The following is a 14,933-nucleotide window of genomic DNA, read 5'->3' as shown; positions in this document are numbered from 1 at the left end:
AATAGTTATTACGCCACGTACAGACACTAAACCGGGAATAAGTCATGTGCCGCATAAAGCAGCTACCACCTTGTGCCAGTTGCTCTGACCATGCTGAAAGTGCTCAATTACCATTTCTCATTTATTATGCACTTTGATGAATTGATGTAAAGAAGTGTTCACCAGGGGTGTATAAAAGGATAATTACTTTTCTTAAGATATAAACAGCTAGGAAATTGTTCAAAACTTGAAGTGCGAATGAACTCTCGGGAGAAAAGTAATAGAATTAATGGAAATACAGAGGCTGGTGAAGTAGGGAGAGCCTTGGAAGTCTCAGTTTAATGCTGGAAAATATCTTGATAGGAAGAATGAGAAGAAGAAATGTAAACTAGGTGGGCAACTACTAAGAATTGGTGGTACTAGTGCATAGTTTGTTGAAAGTGGTGGGGAGGTTGTAAAAATGGGTGGGGAAAAGATATGGGATCCTGGACTTTGTAAGTAGGAACAAGGTGTTGAGGATATGAGGATATTTGGTTTGACTACATTTAGAATTTTAGGTCCAGTTCTGTGCATCCTAGTTCTGGAAAGCTGTAAAGATGAGCATGCAGAAAAGATTTATTACATTTATTCTAGGAACAAGAGAATTCAGATATGTGAGAAAGATTGGGAATCCTCTCCTTTGAGCAGAGGAGGTTAGGAAAGAATCTGATAATATTTTTAAAATGGAGGATAGAGGGTAGAGAAAAAGTTTTCCCTTCGGATCAAAGTGTAGGAACCAAAGGACACTAAATAAAGAGGACTGATAATAAAAAAAAGTAAAACAACATAAGGAAATGCTTTATTATGCAGTGATTAGTTGGGTTCTGGAGTGTATTGCTGTATTACTTAAGCCCATCACTCCTACTGGAGCATAGGCCATCAACAAGAGCTCACCAGAGTCATCTGTCCTGGAACAGCCTCCCAGATGATAGAAGGTTGATTGGCCCCGTTGCTTCCACGAACTTGCAACTTTCACCACACAACTGCATACGTCTTCTAGGTGAAGATCTGCCTTCTCCTAGAGATGAGGTCTTTGGAGCTTCTGCTGCTGTTTCTGTAGCTCTCAGTTTTTATAGGATGGGGTTGCTCTCCCATATCCAACCCTCCCCCTTTTGCAGCCGGGCCTTGGCGGAGTTGATGCATTACTGGAGTTGGTTTATTACTGTCACATGTACTGAGATACAGTGAAGAATTTGTCATGCGAACTACCAATACAGGTCAAATTATTACACAATACATCGAGGAAGAACAGAATAAAACATTAACAATACAAGTAAAGTGTAAAACCCATTGAGAAAGTGCTGCACAGGTAAACAGTAACATAGAAGACCATAGTGTAGTAGATTGTGAGATCAAGAGTCTTATCATACAAGAGTGATAACAGTGTGATTGAAGCTGTCTTTGAGCCTAGAGGTACACACTTCTATGCTTTTGGATCTTCTGGCCAAGGAGAGGGGAGATGAGTAAATGTCCAGGTTGGGTTTAGCTTTAATTACGCTGGCTGCCTTACTGAGGCAGCAAGAAGTATACAGAAAATAGCTGGTTTCTGTGATTTGCTGAGCTGTGCCCACAAATCTGCAGTTTCAATGTGCCAAGCAGTTACCAAACTAAGCTTGTTATGCAGCAAGATAGAATGTTTTCTATGGTGCATTAATAAAAATTGGAAAGGGTCAATGGAGACATGCACAAATTCCTTAGCCTCCTGAAGAAATAAAAGCATTGGTCAGATTTCTTGATCATGACAAGATGTTGTGTACAAGATAAGAGGCATAGATTGAGTGGAGAGCCAGATTCTTTTTCCCAGGGCAGAAATGACTAATACAAAAGGGCATAATTTTAATGTGGCGGTGGTGCTGCCGCCTAATCTTACTGATTCAGCTCTGTTGGTCAGAAAGTCAAGGATCCTGTTACAGAGGGTGGCATTGACTCCCAGGTTCTGAGTTGTGGTGTATTTGCCTGAAATTAAACAAGTCTGATGTATCTGCCTTTGCTGGCCAGCTGGTCCAGAGATGGTCAGAGAGATAGTATCTACTATAGACCTGTTTTGGTGGTGGGCAAATTGCAGTGCATCAAGGTTGTTTGGAAGGCTGGAGTTAATGTATGCCATGAACAGCCTCTTGAAGCATTTCATGATGGTAGATATTACAGCCACTCCGTGGCAGTCGTTTAAGCTCATTACCTGTTTTTCTTGGCTAGCGGGATGATAGTGGTCTTAAGGAAGGAGTGAACCACAGTCTGAGGCAGGAAACATTAAAAATATCTACAAATACCCTTTCTGGCTGATCAGCACAGGATCTGAGGACACGACCAGGGACATCATCTTGGTCCAATTGCTTTCAGTAGGTTCACCTTCCAGGTGACTGATCTTGCATCCATGCTGATGACTGTAGGTTAAGGTGTACTGGGGAATGTCAGGGTGGGTAGTGTTCAAAGTGTGCATACAATGTATTAAGCTAATCAGGAAGCGATGAACTATTATCAGTGATACTGCCCAACTTAATTTTCTAACCCATTATAGTATGCAAGCCCTGTCACAGCTGATGGCTGGTCTGCCACTTGATTTTGGACTGGTTCTCCAGGTGATTATGCTGGCATTCAGTTTTAACTTCCAGAAATGAGCTGGGTGGGTATGTGAAAAGGAAGAATTTATGGGCCTATGGTTGAGGGCAGCGCATTGGGCTAGCTGGATTGATCTTGCCTAGAGCTGTTAGAGATTCATTGACAGAATGATATCCTTCTATGCTACAACCAATCTGAACTCCTCTGAAATCTGTGAACAGTCCCAAGTAATCTTATTATGGACATACATTTCTAGGAAGAGAACTGCAATTTCCTGAGTGGGGTGTACGGGATTGGCTTCTTGCTTCCTGAGCTAGGCCTTTGTTTCTCATTTCCTGTTTGATATAGCATTTCATGTTTGTGACACAAATCCATTGGGCCTATCAAATCCAAGCAGGCCCTCGGCACTCATCACCCTTGCTTCCCCTCCTGCCTCCCAATCTTCTCCCTCTCAAGCCCAGTAACTCTTCCCTGTTGTTCTAACCCACTCACTAAAATTTGAACTGACCATTCATCAACAGCAATAGCAGACAGCAAATGCAGGTTTATCTTATTTTCATGCCAGTTGCTTTTTCATTCATTTAAGACTTGACTGCTCAGTTTTCAGACAGTTTAGTTCTGCCTCGCCATTGTTTGAGGCAAAGGCAATGGATCTCATTTGCCGGGTCCGTTCAGGCTTCTGAGTTGCCAACTCCCATTAAGTGCACCACAGCTAGAAGGGAAGTATCTTCTGTTTTAATGGCATTTTCTTTTTCATCTGCATGATATCTGTGATTTTCAAAGCTCCAGACTACTAGAAATTTTCAATTTGTGATGAATGACGTGCTGCAATTTTACTTGTAAACTCCAGCTGCTCAAATGATAGAAGATGCCTGGCGGTCAGATACAAAGCTTTACATTCAGACTATAAGACGTGATGGAGTGCTCCATGCATATTTCTCACCACTTCACTCAAGCAGCCCTCTGTTTCCTGCACTCTTTCAGTGTCAATCTAGGAAGGCATGAGTGTAGCACAACTTGCTCTCCACAACATCTGTTTTATAATCTGCAGTGAATCTGTTTAAATTGGATTGTGTGGACAATTCTGTGACTAAAATTGTTAGGATGACTCCCCCTTCTTTTAATATATGTCAGTGGCTGCTGAAAGGTAAGCCCGTTAACCAGAAGGGAGAGCGAGTACATCTGGGGACTCTCTCTTCTGGGATTTCTTTTAGCATTTGACTGGAAGGGGTCAGCATCAAAATCAGCTGTTTTATTTTTCTGACACCACTCTCTTCCGTGTTCTCAGCCAGTGGGGTTTGGAGGGAGATGTAACAAGGTTACTATTTTAAACATGAGCCCACCAGTGGAATGCCATGGGATCCCATTTTCACTTTTCGAGCACAAATGTACTCAGGAGTGTGGGTATTTTGACACTGGTTTGAGAGTTGCCTTTGAATGGCTTGCCCTTGTTGAATAAAGCTTGCCTCATGTCCTTTTTTCAGATCATTGAAATGTGCCACTATTTTACTCTTAGTTTTAAATCTTTGCAGCAATATGAGGAAACTCCTGGCCGATCAGAGGCTTTGTTGGGCAACTCACTCCAAAATGTACATTAATCCAGAAATACTCCTTAGTACCTGACTTGGGAGCGCATGATGTTAAATGCTAAAATAATCAATATCCCCAGATTAATTTTACCAGATATATAACAATATATCTCTGTACAGGTCTGCTCTGGCTGCATGGGACTGCAACTGGGTGCCAATGGTGAAAATGGTGGCAAAGAAATCTGGAGTTATTTGTCCTCAATTTTTATTTGCAAATCAGGCACTGAAGTGATTTTGCCCCAATCACCACAGTGACGGTATCTATATGAAACAGTTCTTGTTTGGCCATTCATCCAGACTCTCTTCCGCAGTATTAGCCTTTGTTTTCTGGCACCTGTTGTCTGCTAATAACCACAAGCTGTGTATCATGCATATTCTCTCTTGCTGACATTCATTCAAGCTTTAAGGTGCAAATGAGAATCTTCGTTCACATATACAAGATCAGCATGTGTCAACAATGACTGTTTCATTGTGGGCACTCTGACACTAGTATCTTGCATCAATCAAATTTCTTTTTCCAAGCTCAACATAATGAAAACTTCTGCTTGCAGCCTTTCTGTTAAGGAGATAGTTGGCAGTATCTGCTTATGGATAACTGAGAGATGCATTGAAGCTCAACGAAGTCCCAGCAAGAACTTTGGTGAAGGACCATGGTCTAGGGTCCTACTGTCTTTTGACGCCGAGGAGCTGGGTACTCTGCAACAGTTTCTAAAGTACTTCTTGGGCAGAGTGTTCAAGAAAGAAGCATGAGCGACTTTAAAACATTGTAAAAGGATGTATTGATGGTGTAATTAGTACAGAAAAAGATGTACCAAGTGTCCACCTTCTACATATTTTAAATAATGTCACAATGAGCTGCATGCTGTAATTCCTGCCCCTGATCATCCCACCTCTTAGTCATGTGAGGCGACTTCCAAGAAGAGCCAAACTAACCTTGTCTTGTACTGGGTGCCCTACCATAGTGAGGGGCTGAGGAGCCTACTTCCTTGACTCCTGATTCTACAGTATATACTCACCCCTCATAAAAATATTCTTCCAGATTGAAACTCTGGTTTACTCATCATCCAAATTAAGTTGTTATTAATTTCTATATAATCCCTGTTGATAAAATGATACTGAAGCCACTGCAATTGCTCTTTATTCAAAGAAAAGAAAAACATAATAAAGTAAAAATGTGAAATAAGTGTAAGCTTTATAACTTGCTGAGTTTGACTCTGTGTTCCTTGTTCTCTCAAAAGTCACCTTATCTAGTGTATTTATATTTTGTTGACTGACATGGTGATCCCTGCTTTAAGATTTTAATTAGTGCACATCTGTGTGAATCTTCAGAAAAAAAAGACTGTACTATATTAAAGCACACTGTGTGGAGATTCCATTTTTAGTGGCTTTGACACAAATTTATATTGGGCAAGTCTATCTCAGGAGAATACCACCTGGGGCCTGAGTCTGCAGAATTCCACATCAATTGTTTTAGGCAAGATCCTGTTAAGAGCAGGTTATGCACAGAATTCTTGTAATGTGGAACATAGGTACGTAAAACCTGGAAGGATTTTGAGAAGTCGGATTTCTATTGTATAATGGCAATTAAAATTTTAATAAAAAGAATATGTTTTGAAATTTCAGCATCTGGACAGCATTTGTTTTGCAAACACAAATAGAGGGCCCAATTAGGGAGAGGGCAAAGGTCGAACTACTCTTGGGTAATGGAGCAGGCCAAATCACTGATGTGACAGTGTGGTAACACTTTAGGACCGGTAACCATGGTTCTATTAGTTTAAAATAGATAAGGAAGAGATATGTCTTATGGTCTTATGGTCTTATAGATATGTCTTATGGTCTTAAAGGGGCAGAACTAATCCATGGGTTCATGTTCCAAAATGGGGCAAGGTAAATTTTGATGGTAAGAGACAGAAGCTTGAAATGATTGATTAGAGTAGGTTGTTTGTGGGCAAAGGGGCCGCTGGCAAGGGGGAGGTTTTTAAAGGTGAGATAGTGAGATCTCAAGGTCTGTATGTTTTTGTTAGTGGGAAGCACAAGGCTACTAGGAGTAGGGAACCTTGAAAAACAGGGGATATTGAGGACCTGACTAGGAAGTGGGAGGTAGTGTGGATCAGATCCAGACAGTGGGATCAAATGAGCTGAATAGGAGCAAAAGTGTACTGAAGGAGGAAATCATGAGGGCAGAAAAGGGGATGAGATAACTTTGACACAGATTAAGGAAATGCAAAGATTTTACGTATATTAAATGAAAATAACTAGGGCAAAAATAAGGCCTCTCTAAAACCAAATGGGACACTTTTGTGTGGAACTTCAGGAGATGGGCAAGGTCCTTGAAGAACACTTCTCTGTTTTTAGTGTGGAAAAAGCCAGGAAGACTTCAGAACTAAGAAAAGTAAATCAGGCGGTCTTGGGGAATGTCCATGTTACAGTAGAATGTGTGCTGAATGTCAGAAAAAGTATGGTAGCAGACAAATCTTCAGGGCCTAACCAGGTTTATCCAAGAATGCTGTGGGAGGCTAGGGAAGAAATTGTAGGCTTCCTGGTTGTTGTTAGCCAATGATGAGCTGCTGGTAGACTGGAGAGTGGTGGATGTTGTGCCTTTATTTAAGAAAGATGGGTAGCAAAAACAATCCTGGGAACTGTAGGCGGGTAGATCTGTGACAGGCAATTTAGTGAAGAGGATTCTGAAGGACAGTGTGTACATCTGGAAAGACAGGAGTTGGTGTTGTCAGGATGGCTTTGTGTGGGTTATGTGGACTTCAATAAGATCTTTGATAAGGTTCCATATAGAAAGCAGTGCTGAATTATTACATCACATGGAATCCAGGGAGAGCTGGCTAACTGGACGCACAATTGGTTTGACTATAGAAAGCAGAGGGTAACGGTAGAATGTTGTTTCTTGGACTGGAAGCCTGTGACTAGTGTGCCTTGGGTTGATGCTAGATCCATTGTTATTTGCCAACAGTTTGGATAAGAATGTACAACACAAGGTCAGTAAGTTTACAGATAGATGGTATAGTGGAGTAAGAATGAAAAATTGCAGAGGGATCTTGATCAACTAAGTGTGCTGAGGAATGGGAAGTGGAGTTTAATTTTGATCAGTGTGAGGTGCAAAGTCACATCCAGGTAGGACTTCCACAGTGAACAACAGGGCCCTGAATAGTGCTTTAGAACAGTGGGACCTTTGGGTATAAGTACATGAAAAGTGGTGTCACAGGTAGACAGGAGGGTCAGGCCAGTGTGCCAAGAACCTTCATATGTCACGGATTGAGTTGAAAAGTTGGGAGGTCATGGTGTGATTGTACAGGATGTTGGTGAGGCTACACTTGGAGTACTGTGTACAGTTTTGCGAACCCTGATATAAGAAAGGTGTTCTCAAACTGGAAAGACTGCAGAAGAAAATGCTGCCTGGACTCGAAAGATTGAGATATCAGGAATAGCTGAGCAACCTGAGAATCTTTTCCTCAGTGTAGGAGACTGCGATTTTTAAATCATGAAGGACATGGAGTGAATCCACTCTGTTTTTTCCCCCAGCATTGGTATCAAGAATGAGAAGGCATAGGTTTAAGGTAAGAGGGATGAAGTTTATGAGGAGCTTCGGCATTTTATTTTTTATATAAAAAGTACAAGTTCTATGTGGAATCACATAGACCTGAGGAAGTAGTTGGGGCAGGTATGATAACAACTTTTAAAAAACAGTTGGACCAGTGCAGGGATTGGAAATATTTAAAAGGTTATGGATCAAGTGTTAACAAGTGGGAGTGGATTGGTTGGGACATCTTCATCTTGCACGGACTTGTTGGGCCAAAGACATTGATTCTGTGGTGTATAATTCTATGGCTCAGATAGGTCAAAATCATGAAGCCACAGTGTGTCTTCCTTCTCTGAAATCACACAGTAATTCTGTCAGGCTGACATGAATGTAGCACCCAGGGAATCCTGCCCTGTCAGTGTCACCTTTCAGACGAGATTTCATATAGTAACACTCACAGCACTCAGCCAGTTTATCCTCAGTCATTAACACATGGCTGTTTGAAGGAGTGTTCTTTCTCAAATTGTCCATGCCCTTAGTTCACAGAAGAATCTAGACATGATAGTGCAGATGCTGGAAACTGGAACACCAATCAATCTGCTGGGCAACTCAGCAGGTCAAGCGCATCTGTGTGAGGAAAAGAACTGTTGATGCTTTTGGTCGAAGCGCTGCATCAAGTTTGATGCAGAGTATTGACCCGAAACATCATTTCCTTTTCTCCTGAAAATGCTACTTGACCCTCTTGAGTTTTTCCAGCAGATTGTTTAAAGGAATGTATTTCATTTTTAATACTGTTGATAACAGCAATATTCAACCACAGCAACTTCACATAGTGCCAAATGTAAGAGGAGCCTTATTGTTGTGCCAATGTGATGTCTTAAAATATCCTCCCAGATATGATTTATTGTACAGTACAAGCCAACTTTTACAATAGTCCTGATATATTGTAAAACAAAAACTATGTGAGCATACAAATCAATATTATTTTTATTCCCCACTGTTCATGAGGATCAATTCCAGTATCAACTTTGCCAAGTAGGTTGGGGAAGTCCATGGTTTTTGATGTACCACAAGAAAATATTGTCAACATTTTGGTAACATTTAAGAAGGCTTACTATCAGCAGTTGTTCAGAGATGTTTTCAAGATAAAGACTGTACCATGACCACGTGCCATTGTAAACATGAAGTGTTGGAGCTAAAACATTGCACTTGAGAGAAATCTAAAATGAAAATATAAATGCTGGAAGCACTCAGCAGGGCAAACCAACATCTTGGAGTAACAAGCAGTCAAGTTTTCAGGTCAAGGATTTTTTGTTGGAATTGGGAAATATGAGAAGGCGCGTGTTTTAAGTTGTAGAGAAGGGTAGATAGAGAGAACAGAGAGAGTGCCTGTGATAAGATGCAGATCAAAGTTGTCAGGGCATCAATTACCTTCAATGAAGGGTTCATAACCCAAAATATTAACCCTGTTCGCTCATCACTGATGCTGCCTGATGAGGACTTTTAGAATTTGCTGTCTTGTTACTGAAATGGAAAGTGGCTTGTTCCTTGGATAACACTTTGGGACCAAATGTGGTTAAAGTATAATATATTTGCATCACTTTAAGAATTAAAGCACATGGCCAATTGCTACAAATCATTTAGTTTGGAGACTTCTGGATGTTTAACTCTGCCAGTAATTCTCTGGTATCCTGAAAGAGTGACTGAGAGAGATTGAGCTTGATTGGGCTGTTAAACTAACCAGAGCAGGCAAAAGTTACTGTACCTGGCTGATTATAAGGGTACAATGGATACTGAGCTTGGAACAATTAACATGATGAAATATTTTTCAAAATATGGAACCATCGACCAAGATAATTGTGACAAATAATTCAGATTGGCTGAAAAGACAAGAGGTTGTGCTAGTTCTCAACCACAGCTTGTTTTCTAACCATAGCTTTGTGAACTGGACAGTTCAAGGTGTTGATTCCTTCCATCTGGGAGTTGATCTGCTCTGTAGAGATAAGCAGGACAATTGGTGATGCGCGGAACTGAGAGACCTGCAGGTCTCCAGAAAATAAATTATTATCTCTCATTGAGTCTTACATCACCTGTCCAAAGCTGGGCGGGATGAATTACATTTAGGTGAGAAAGCGTATTTGGTGGCTTGTTTACTTTTGGTCAGGTAGACTTTTAAAAGAATGCTTTCCAAAGTGGTGACACTGGCAGAAAAGGCAGACATCTGAATGACATTGGCAGGGCTGTCAACAAACTTTCAGGCCTGGAATGCCTAGAAATCCAGACAGGGCCCAAAAACCTACAGAAAATGGGTCGACTAAGAATCTTGAAGGTTTATTTGAGGGTGGGGGGGTGGTGGGTTGGGAGGAATTGTATGCAAGGTATAAAAATTGCTATTGAATGAGTCGCTTGAGGATATACCTGGGAGAACACTTAAGAAAAAAATTAGAAGGGCAAAAGGGGGCTATGAAATTACATTGATAACCAAGATTAAGGAGAATCCTAAAACCTTTTATAAATACTTTAGAAGGAAGGGGGTCCTAAAGAGTTATAAAAACATCTTAAGAGACATAGATAGGATAGTCAGAATTTTTTTCCTACTGCAGGGAGTGTATAGAAGGCATAGGCTGAAGGTGAGATGGAAGAAATGAAAGGAAATCTGAAGGGTTACATTTTTTCACAGAAGAAGATAAATATCTGGAATAAGCTGCCAAGGGAGGTAATGGAGGCTGATGCCACCTGGTTTATGAATACCCAATTCTTGGACATGATACTCATGAATTAGCTTTGATTATATTATTAAATTCAAAAGTCTGAATTTGTTTGTTTCTATGAACAGAAAACTAGTTTTCCCTCTCACCAGTTTTAGTAATTGTTCTTTCTCTTCAGTCATATGTGCTTTTGATGCCACTTGTTACCATACTGCAGTATTATGATCAACCTTTTTCGTTTGTCTTTAATATTTTTTCCAACTCAATGACAAAATCGACTTACAGATATCTATAGAAACAGTACCTATTAGTTACTCAGGGATAGCCTAGAGGCTGCAATATTTAATATGTGTTTGGACAGGTATTTGGATAGCAAAGGCAGAGAGAATTTGTGGGTTCAACATGGTCAAATGTGATTTAAATAGATAGGCATCATGGTCGGCATGGACGCAGTGTGCCAAGATACAACGATTCTGTGATATGCAGGCTATTTGAAGTAATAACAGGAAATTAGATTAGATTAGATTAGATTCAACTTTATTGTCATTGTGCCGAGTACAGATACAAAGCCAATGAAATGCAGTTAGCATCTAACCAGAAATGCAAAGAATAGTGTTATTTACAAAATAACTGCAAATAAAAAGTAAGTGCCACAGCACACAAATATAAAATTACTGAGACAGTCCAATATGGGTGCAATACTGCTTAGCGCTCTGATGTGAGGTTCAGCAGGGTCACAGCCTCAGGGAAGAAGCTCTTCCTGTGCCTGCTGGTGCAGGAGCGGAGGCTCCTGTAGCACCTACTGGATGGAAGGAGAGTAAAAAGTCCATGGCTAGGGTGAGATGCATTCTTGATAATGATTTTCGCCCTGCCCAGGCAGCATTTATGGTAGAGTAGACAACAGGGTGACCCGTTGGGACACTCTTTGAGAGAAGGGTAGTGCAATCTGATGTGACTGGAATGAACATTAAATTTTCCTGAATGCTATTGGTATTGCTTTGCTTTGGAAACTGAAGTAGAAAACCTCAGTTTATTAAAGAAGAACTATGCGTAGCAAAGCAAGTATAGCTGCTCCTCGTTTAACGAAGAACACTTTTGATGGCATTATTTCCAGTTTATCTGCTGCCCTTGTGCCTCTCGTTGTCATTCTGGAGACGTGCAGACCTTTCATCCCCCTTCTCTTCATCTCTTCTGCTGGTTGTTCTTTGTCTCTGATGCTGGAGACGTGAATTTCTCAGCTCGTCGGTCTCTTCCTCTCTCCTCCTTCTGTGCCTGTTTTTGTTATTCTGGAGACGTGCAGCCCTTTGAACTCCCGTCTCTTCATCTCTTCTGCTGTTTGTTGTTTGTCTCTGATCCTGGAGACGTGCATGCCTCTCCTCCTCTGTCTCTTCTTCTCTCATCTTTTTTGCCCTGACTCTTTGATCCTGGAGTCATGTGGCCCTGGCCTCATCTGATTCTTGTTCTCTCCCTCTCCATGCTGCTTCCCAACAACGTTTGGCATCAGCTCTTGACCATAATGACCCCCTTCTCTTTCATGCGGCATAATTAGGCTGACCTTTTTTTTACTCTAATGCTGGATAGAAGATACAAAGCAGTAACACCAAAGGATGCTGATTATTCTTAATGATGTGGCTGGCGTTCTCCTAAATGGACGTGATATAGTCACTGCTGTCCTTTGACTGCAGCAAAGGGTTTTATGGGTGTCTCGAAATACGTCATTACAATAAGATTAAATTATCTCTTATTTATGGTTGGCAGTTAGATCTGTCCCAATTGTGCACATGCTGATGGTGATAAGCAGAATGTGACCCCTCGAATAGAGCTGCCCAGCCCTTTTGCTCCGGTAGGTGTCACTGCTGAGGCTGGCCGTGCGCATGCGTCGGGCTGTCGCGTCCCGATTTTCATGATGGTGGATCATGTCTTGGATGAAGGCGAGCCTGTTGATTTTTGCGAATGAGCAATTTTGTATGAATATATAACCCGGAACTTTGCCTGCATTCTGTAAGTTAGCGCATTTTAATTCGATTTAGCCAAAAAAAGTGCTGCTGTACTGCACCGTTTGCACTAATTGGAGGTCACAAACAGACAAACAGACAGACAGGGCACGAGAGTTTTAGTAGTATATAGATGTTCTCAACGGTGGGCAATTGAGTGCCAATAATCCACTGCGTAGTTTTCACCACACGCTGGAGTGCTTTGCGGTCCGATACGGGACAATTGCCGTATCACACTGAGGTGCAGTTGGTGGAAGACACAGCAGGTCAGGCAACACCTGAGGAAAGAGAAAGAGTTAATGATTCAGGTTAAACACTTCCAGTGTAGCATCCACAAATCATCATGGGCATTGACTCTACATCCCCGGCAGATGTTTATAGTACAAACATACTTTAAAAATATTGAATGGATTTAGTGCCATGTAGTTTGTGGAGGGAGTGGAATTTTGCAATGGTACAGTCTTAATTGCTTCATAAAATGTATTTTACTCAAGTGCTGGTGGGAATGAACACCAAAGACATATTTTCAGATGTTGTATTCAAAATTGGTAAAAAGGGTATTGTCAATCGTGTTGAAGTACGGTGAAAAACCTGTCTTGCATACAGCCCTTTCAGATCAATGTTTACAATGGTGTATTGAGGTAAAAAGTAAAACAATAGAAGGCAGAATGAAGTGTTACAGTTGGAGAAATTGTCTACCGATGCTGTACTAAAGTGCAAGGTTCTAATGAGGTAGATTGCAATCAAGAGTCCATCTTATCATAGAGAGAATCATGATAACAACGGGATAGAAGCTGTCCTTGAGTCTGGTGCTATGTGCTTTCAGGCTTTTGTATCTGCTGCCCGATGTGAAGGGGGAGAAAAGAGAATGTCTAGGGTGGGTTGGGTCTTTGTTTATGCAAGTTGCTTCACTGAGACAGCAAGAAGTGTAGACAGGAGTCCTGGAGGAGAGATTAGTTTCTGTTATGTGCTGAGTGTTTTGTGCTATTTTAGAAATTGCCATTATTGGTCGGGAGCACGATAGAAATATCCAAAAGGAATATATCACAGGTTATGGAAGTCTCAGAACTGCAAATGCTGAATACAGCAGGTTGGGTACATCTGCAGAAAGAGAAACAATGCTCCGTTTAAAACGATCTCTCATCAGAATCATGTTTTCTTTCATGAGAATCGTATTGTTCAGCATTTTCTGTTTTATTTCTATAAGCATATATGTTGTTTACTCCTCAGCAAAACATAAACATGCTTCAGTTGAGTGACTCTGTCTTTGTAGCTCCACAGTTCCCCCTGATAATTCAGTGGGTCCCATTGAGGCAGTAAGACAAGCAGACCCAATGGGTCACAACTCTGACCTGAAGTATACCCCCTTTCTAGCAAAGTATGTCCCGGCTTGAAGAGATTCTTCCATGTATCCTTGTTTGCAAGTGTTGTGGAATTCTCCCAGTTGTATTGTAAAAGAGTCATCAGAATGGCAAAAAAAGAGAAACAACAGCTTTATATACAAGTGATTTATATGGTTCCTTGTTTTTTACTGCAGGGCACTTAGCGGGTTGGAAAGCTAAATGGTTATTTCAGTCTATTTGTTTGCAGCATTTTAATGCAGAAATTTCTTGATGCATGTAAATATACAGTATATAGTGAATTAAGTTGATCTTAATATTTACTTCCATCTGGATTACAGCTCCAGTGTTGATACAATTAACCCAAAAATAGAATCTGCACAAGTGTTGAGACCTAAACAAAATAAAAGAGCCATCAGGAAGAATGTGGAATAGTCCAGCACTGTGCCCTACTTTAATGACAGCTCCATTCATATATTTACTGTCCATCAGTAACTGTAAATGGAGCTATTTCCCCAGCAATAGAGTAAAGGAACTTACTTGGAGGCTGATGTGTGTGTGCATGGAACAAACTACCAGCGGAAGTGGTGGATGTGAGATAGGTTGCAGAGGGGTATGGAGGGCTATGGTCTAGGTGTGGCTGAAGGGACTAGTCAAAACAGCAGTTTAGCATGGACTAGATGGGCTGAGGGGCCTGTTGTGATTTATGACTCTACACGATGATTCGGGGATCTATCCAGCATAACTGGGATATAGTGCTGCCATAATTGTAGTGATTTAACCAGGTCAGAAAAGATGAACAAGTTGGAGATTCACCTGTAACCCTACTGTTCATATTACCTCAGCCCCTTTGCTTTTTAAATCCACCTAGCTGGCATTTCTCTAATTGTCCTCTTCTATTCAGAGTATATCCTATTCTTCTCTTTACCTCCTGACCTTTCCATCTGTGCATCCATGTTTCATGTGTAATGATGGTCATACTCGATAAAAACAGATTCATGCAAGATTCTCCAAATTCCCAGGATCTCTTCATCTTCTTCATCATCATTACCATCATCATGTGCTGTGTCATATGCAGTGGCTAATCATAGTCTTGATCATGATTGCGCTTGGCGATTTTCTACAGAAGCTGTTTGCAATTGCCTTCTTCTGGGTTGTGGCTTTACGAGTTGGGTGACCCCAACCATTATCAA

This window comes from Mobula hypostoma, chromosome 8 (assembly GCF_963921235.1).
Source record: "Mobula hypostoma chromosome 8, sMobHyp1.1, whole genome shotgun sequence".
NCBI lineage: Eukaryota > Metazoa > Chordata > Chondrichthyes > Myliobatiformes > Myliobatidae > Mobula > Mobula hypostoma.
This window is presented reverse-complemented; position numbering follows the sequence as displayed.